The 7,117-nt window shown below is 43.5% G+C and overlaps 1 long non-coding RNA gene across 1 annotated transcript in view; it reads right to left on the reverse strand.

The window, feature by feature from the left end:
* LOC116556682 overlaps positions 1-889 on the reverse strand; it is a 39,635-nt gene extending 38,746 nt beyond the window's left edge. The window contains exon 1 of the long non-coding RNA XR_004271117.1: positions 474-889. This is a non-coding gene — a long non-coding RNA (uncharacterized LOC116556682). The remainder of the gene's footprint in view (positions 1-473) is intronic.
* Between the last annotated feature and the right edge of the window lie 6,228 nt (positions 890-7,117).

Raw genomic sequence — 7,117 nt, forward strand, 5'->3', positions numbered from 1 at the left:
TTATAGGTATTACAAGTGTTTTCAGCACTAAAGGATTTTATGCCTCTTAAGAGAGGGCCGAAAATAGTGTTCGTCAAACTTATCTGAAAATGAGATCTTCTATCTAAAACTTCTAGTGCTCATGGCCACCAGAGGACATGTGATCCAGTGCCTGTGAGATTTAAAGACATCCACCAGCCCTCTAGAAAATTTTAATCTGCACTACCCTCCAAATAGTCCACAAAGCAATTCACAAAGAAAGGTATTTGTCAGATATGAGGATGAAATAAACATGTGCATGACACACACACACACACACACACACACACACACACACACACACCCCTTTTTCAATCAAGAGCCAAAAGTTGCAGATACACAAGAAACCATTTGGTATCAATTTTCCTCTCTACAGAGTTTAGCTTTCTGTTTTTGTTCCAAGGTGTGGATGCATAGGACGAGGATAAAATCTTGAAAAAGATAACAGTTCCAACCTCCATTCCACTTGAAGATCTACATGAAGAAAGTACTTGCCAGAGCCTGAGCAAGGTGAATACAATTCTCTTAGCAAGAGGTCACCCTGCATGGTGGATGGCCTTCTTGCTCAGGAAGTTCATGACAATCCCAGAGGCAAAATGAAAGGAGGCAGAACAGAACATGTAAAGTCAGAATCCTGTGACTTTGGCCCTGAGAGTGTTTGATCTGGCAGGAGATATTTTCCATGAGTAACCGAGTCCTGTATAGCACTTATGGGATCAAATGGCAGTATACATTGGATCAATAGCTAATGTCTTAATTCTCTCCATGACCAATGTGAGGAAAAGTAATTCTATTTAAATCCTTCACAGAAAAATACTTCATGCAGAATACTGGGGGAAGAGAATTAAAAGTTGTGATCTCATGTCAAATATTCCTGCAGTTTTCTCAACAGTACAGTTAATCCTTTGGGCTGGCAAAAGCAGGTTTTCTTTCATTATTTTGGTCTGTATTGGCAACAAAGTTATTAGGTGCAAAGGAAACACACAGAGATGTCACACCACGCTTGACACTGTCACTGTGGTGATAAGGTTTTCTCCAGCTGTCAGTGTCAGAAGGATTTCATTCTGCTTGATGCCACACAGTTTTGTGGTGAGAAGTGGCAGGCAAAGCCCTTTGATTCCTTATAATGTCTTCATTAATAATAGCAGTCACCAATTACCAAAGAAAAGGAGTGCAGAATAAATTGTAAACATTATAACCTGGGATCTTTATGGAGGATCTTCTATATTGTTTCATGGCCATGGAGGTGAATTCAGCAGTAGGATTTTTGAATGCTGGAAAGATAAGGGAAAGCTTCCATTTCTTCTATGCATGTTGGTCACTTAAGACATTATGGGTTGTGTGCACAGTTTTCTCATTTTCTTCAATGGCCTGGGTCATTACTCACCCAACAATCCAAAACAAAGTACAAATTGTGTCCCTAAGTCTATACAATGAGAAGGTGACTTCTTTTTAAGAGCCATGAGAAATCCTCAGAATAAAAGTCTTAGAAATCAATAGAAATCCATCTCATCTCAGTTTGGGGAATACCAGGTTGTGTAATATTAGGTTTCTTCTTTGTGGGGTTCCTGGAGACTTTAATGAGATGATGCATTCAGTGAAGCTTTAAAACAAATCTTTGTTATGGGCCTAGATAGTTCCATGAAACCTCTATTTTGGAAAGGCTAAAGGAATTAGTTAATCCTTTTATTATCTAACGAGCACATACTGTGCCTACAAAGAAACCAAAGTTTTCAAGAAACGCCCTCTAACCTGGCAGTCAGACCAAAGTCCACATTCTTGGTGAGGAAGTTAGGCCTAACAATGTTTTAGCAGAGACATAATTTGATCCTTGGGACTATTTAAGAATACAGCAGTAACAGTTGCTTACTTTGAGCTGCAGCAGAGATGGGCTGCAGGATTTGTGCAGTTCTGATCTCACTGGTTGGAATTCTCTTCTCTCCTATTTGCAAAAAATACAGGTGTGAAAAAGTCGTGTTCTTGCAGGGGTAGAACTCACAATTGTCTCTAAAATATGACCTAGTGATTCAAAAAGCTTGGAACTTCACTGTTTAATGACATTTTGCAGTGGCGCGTCACACTTTAAAATAGCCCTGTAGAGCCCTGACTTCAAGCATCCTGGAAGGATCCCAAAGGGGCTTTTGCCATTGGTGAGTGTGTGTGTGTGTGTGTGTGTGTGTGTGTGTGTATGCGCGTGTGCGCGTGTGCGCATATGTGCAGGTGTGCATATGCGCGGGTATGCATGTGCAGAGTCCTGGAAGGATCCGGAGAGGCTTTTGCCATTGGTTAGTGTGCATGTGTGTGCACGCACATGTGCGTGTGTGTGTGTGTGCGTGCGCACGTGCAGGTGTGCATGTTCAAAGTCCTGGAAGGATCCAGAGGTGCTTTTGCCATTGGTGTGTGTGTGTGTGTGTGTGTGTGTGCCCGCGCACATGTGCAAAACCACCCACATGTTCAAGCTCTGGATTAGAGGCCAGGAGGAGAGTCCAGAGAAGGAAAAACAGACCACACCTCCCCAAAGTCTTCAAAGCTGGTAAGAATTCCCAAGACAGCTGTTCTTTTGAAGCTCCCCACATGGTGTTTTATGGGGTTTTGGTTTTCAAATTACCATAGACCATGAACATCAGGATTTAGCCTCATGGATTTTTGCCCTATGCTATAGAGAATTCTTCACTTGGCATCTTGTTTTACTGCCTCTGGGAAAGGTGACAGGCAATTATAATGTCCTTTTAGCTGTAAGCTGAAGTAGGAATAATGATTTAAAAATACAAAGCAAATGTAGAGGCAGCTTAGCTTAGTCGTTAAGAATAGAAATTCTAGAACCATCTTGCCTGAGTTTGAACCCAAATTGTGTGCGCTTGGGTAAATCATTTAGCTGTGCTGTGCCTCAGTTTCCTTGACAGTAAAATGGGTCTGATTACAGAACCCCCTCAGATTGTCATAGGGATAAATGAGTTCATATCTGGAAAGCTCTTAGAATAGTGCCTGATACTTAATAAGTGTTTATTACATTTTAAAATATTTTTCAATGTGGTTTTTGGCTAGGCATGGTGGCTCATGCCTGTAATCCCAGCACTTTAGGAAGCCAAGGTGAATGGATCACCTGAGGTTAGGAGTTTGAGACCAGCCTGGCCAACATAGCAAAACCCCATCTCAACCAAAAATACAAAAAGTAGCCAGATATTGTGGTATGCACCTGTAGTCCCAGCTTCTCAGGAGGCTGAGGCAGGAGAATCCCTTGAACCTGGGAGGCAGAGGTTGCAGTGAGCCAATATCATGCTCTGAAAAAAATTAAATAAATAAATATGGTCTTCATTTTCTCTCATATTTCATAACAATCAGAAGTTATTCCACTGGACACTACAGGAAAAGCCGGCAAGTCAGTGCCACCCGGGAAAGCGGTAGCTATGGGACCAGGAAAGCATTGGCCACAGTGAGAGAAGAAGCAGGGCCGTGGCGGACTTGAGGAGAGCCAGGAGGAAGCAGGCGTGGGTTGGTGTTACAGGCGGACCCTCCTTTCAATAGAAGTATTCCTGGAAGGGGAGGTAGGGATGGCTGATTATAAGCAAAGCAGAGAGCAGAATAGGTTCCTTTTCATTTCCAGTTGGAGACTGTGGGAAGAGTCTCACAGATGCCCCTCTTTCCCTCACACCAACATTGATGGGATCCATCAGAGTAAACTGTGCAGCTGTTGGATGCTTAGGCCAAAGGAAGCCTACATTTAGTTCTCCCAATTCTTCCTCCACTCTCCTTGGGTGCCCTGAAGTTCTCGGCCTCTGTGGAGGACATGCAGAAGTTAGGTAACAGTGCTGGGAAGCTTACTAGGGATGTCACTGTGGTGAGATTAAACAGACCCTGTGGCTGAGGGCTACAAGCCAGACTACCTTCTCCTGGACCCAGTGGATATAGACATAGCCACAGATGCATCTTGTAGGGAGCAGGGGAAAAGGACCACCTGAGGACTGAATGTCCAAAAAAAAAAAAAAAAAAGACTGTGTTACCTATAGAGAACTTTCAATTATTTTATGCAACAGAGAGTATATAACAGACTGGCTTATCAGAGACAGAGGGGTAGGTGTTGTGAGGAATATCAGATAAGCTATAGAGAAACAGAAAAATTACATTTTTTTCTGCTCATCTAAGGGTAGTATATTTTAAATACATAATTCCAAAACAGAAACATTTCTTCAAAAAATGACTATTAACAGCATGCAAAGTCATAGTAGATGCTTGGAGGAATAGACACTGGAGTTAGATAAGGCTCTTGCCTAAGGTCTTGTGTAAGAAAAATGAAGCTCAGCATGAAAGAGCTTGCTGAGCCCAGGTTTGTCAGATTGAGTTGAAAGGATGGTTGAACCTTATGTGAAGGTATCCAGGAAAGAGCTGGGAATGTAAGGTTGGAGCTCAGGAGAGAGAAGAGAGATGAATATATTTGAGAGGACATTCACTTAGAGGTAACAACTAAAGCTTGCCAAAGAGAGTTGAGAAGCGTCCAAGTTCTATTCATTCATTTATTGGATGTACATGCACCAACCCCTTCTTGGCTCAGGTATAGCAATCAGTGTCAAGAAGGAAGAGTCTGGAAGTGGCCATGGTATTGCCCAAGGAAAGATCTAGAGTGTCAGTTTATTGTGTCCTCATGTGACAGAGACCACTTGGGGCGGCCAATTACCAAGTTCTCTTTTTCCCAAGCATCTGGCTCAACCACATTTTCCACTTTCCCTCAGCTTGGAGTGACCGTGGGGCCAAATTCTGCCCAGGAGCACGACAATGTTTGCACTATGGGCTGCTTGCCATATCCATTCCCTTTTATCTTCTACATGAAAGCAAAATTGCTTTTTATCCACACGATTTCCAGCTTAGTAAAAGAAGACACATTGAGGGGGTGGGACTGAATTACCAGAGTCCTCACTTACCCACCCTGCAAGGACTGGCATGTAAGGACATGAGTGAGAAATATACTTCTACTGTTAAACCACTAGGATGTAGGGTGTTTCTGTTTTAGATGCTGGTATTTTTTTTTTTTTTTTTTTGAGACAGGGTCTCATTCTGTTGCCCAGGCTGACATGCAATGGTGCAATCTCAGCTCACTGCAACCTCCACCTCTCAGATTCAAGTAATTCTCCTGCCTCAGCCTCCCCAGTAGCTTGGATTACAGGTGACTGCCACCATGCCCAGCTAATTTTTGTATTTTTAGTAGACACAGGGTTTCACCATGTTGGCCAGGCTGGTCTCAAACTCCTGACCTCAAGTGATCTGCCCACCCTGGCCTCCCAAAATGCCGGGATTACCAGTGTGAGCCACCACGCCCAGCTCAGGTGCTAGTATTACTATTTATCTAATAAATACAAACTAAGAGCAGTTTAACTCACTAGCTCACACTAAGAAAAACCCAAAGGAGACTGAGGTGGCTACCAGAATGACAATTTATTAATTCAATTTGACAAATGTATCTGTCATTCAGACCAGAAATTGTCACTGACATGCTCCAAGCCTTCTTCAGTTGCTGTCAGGCTGCTCGGGAGCCAAACAGTCCAAAGCCGCTTTGTCTGCAGGCCATGAGCGATCACTGCTCAAGGACTGGAAACACGTGGCGTCCAGGCACTCATCATGTTCTTGGTCAGTGGGTGATTCAGATGGGAAAGAGAGGTTGTCTGAGAAGCATGGAAGCAGGATAAAGGGAGTTATACAAAACCAGGGCTTAAAGATCAAGAGCTCGGAGAGTCTGAATCATCTGCCTCTTGAGATCACTTTCCAGTGTGACTAAAAAGATTGGACGTTGGACGCCTGATAACTTAGGTTCCCTATCAAACAATTCCTCGATAGGTCCAGCAACTCCTATTTCCTCCTTTCATGCTTTCACAGATGCTTCTTTTCTACCTCCACCCACATTGAAAGGACACATTCTGTCACTAACTGCATTCGTACATGTAATCAAGGAACCATTCTGTCTCCTCCCACTATATGCTCATTTTATAGTCCCCTATATTGTGGCTGGGGTAGGGCAATTGGAGAGACCTTTCTAAGGCTTCCAAGGAGGGCCAACACCTGGCACCACCTTAACTGAGAGAGGAAATGAAGTAGGCACTTGCCTTTCAGAGACTGACAATTTCATAGGGGATGCAGACAGATAGGCACATGAATACCAGGTTACAGTGCAGTGTAAGGGTAATCACAGAAGCAGGTACAAAAAAACAACTATAGCCCAGAGAAAAGTGTGGTTAATCCTTCTTGAGTGATATGCATAGGAAGGAGGAAGGCTTCCTGTAGGAGGTGATAATTGAGCTGGAACGCTGATGGAGGTGTTCCAGAAAGGAACAAGGAACACAGTGGCTTAAAACGTCCATGAAACTAGCAGAAGTGAAATATTTAGTGGGGTGCAGATGGCTAGCATGTGAGGAAGGAGTCAGGCAAGCCTGGGGAGGCAGGCAGAGGTCTTTCTCCATGAGGTGCCTTTTACTGAAGCATACCTGTGTATTAGTTTGCTAGGGCTGTTGTAAAAAGGTACCACAAGCTGGGTGGCTTAAACAGCAGAATTTGTAGTCCCACAGCTCTACAGGCTAAAAGTCCAAGGTCAAGGTGTTAGCAGGTTGGTTCCTTCTGACGGCTGTGAGGAGGAGACTCTGTCCAGTGCCTTTGCTTAGCTTTGGTGGTTTGCTGGCAACCTTTGACATTCCTTGGTTGGTAGAAGCATCACCCTGATCTCTATCTTCATCTTCTATTCTCCCTGAGTGCATGTCTGTGTCCAGATTTTCCCCTTTTCATGAGGACACCAGCCATGTTGGAGCACAGCCCTGACTAACGATCTTACTTTAACATGATGACCCCTGTAACGACCCTATCTCCAGATAAGGTCACATCCTGAGGTATCAGAGGCTAGGACTCCAACAAAGACATTTTGTTGAGACTCAACTCAACCTGTAATGACCAGCATTTAAAGGAAATCTAAAGAAGAAGAACAAAAGTTTCAATCAGAAAAATAGGAAGAGAATGCAGCATCGGAGAAGAGTGGGCCAGGGGCTGGTCAGCAATGCTGATTGCATCTTAAGGCTTAATAAGTGGAAACACAAATTCCAGCTCTGCCTCTTGCACGTCTTTC

This window comes from Sapajus apella, unplaced genomic scaffold (assembly GCF_009761245.1).
Source record: "Sapajus apella isolate SASKATOON/1434 unplaced genomic scaffold, GSC_monkey_1.0 scaffold2, whole genome shotgun sequence".
NCBI lineage: Eukaryota > Metazoa > Chordata > Mammalia > Primates > Cebidae > Sapajus > Sapajus apella.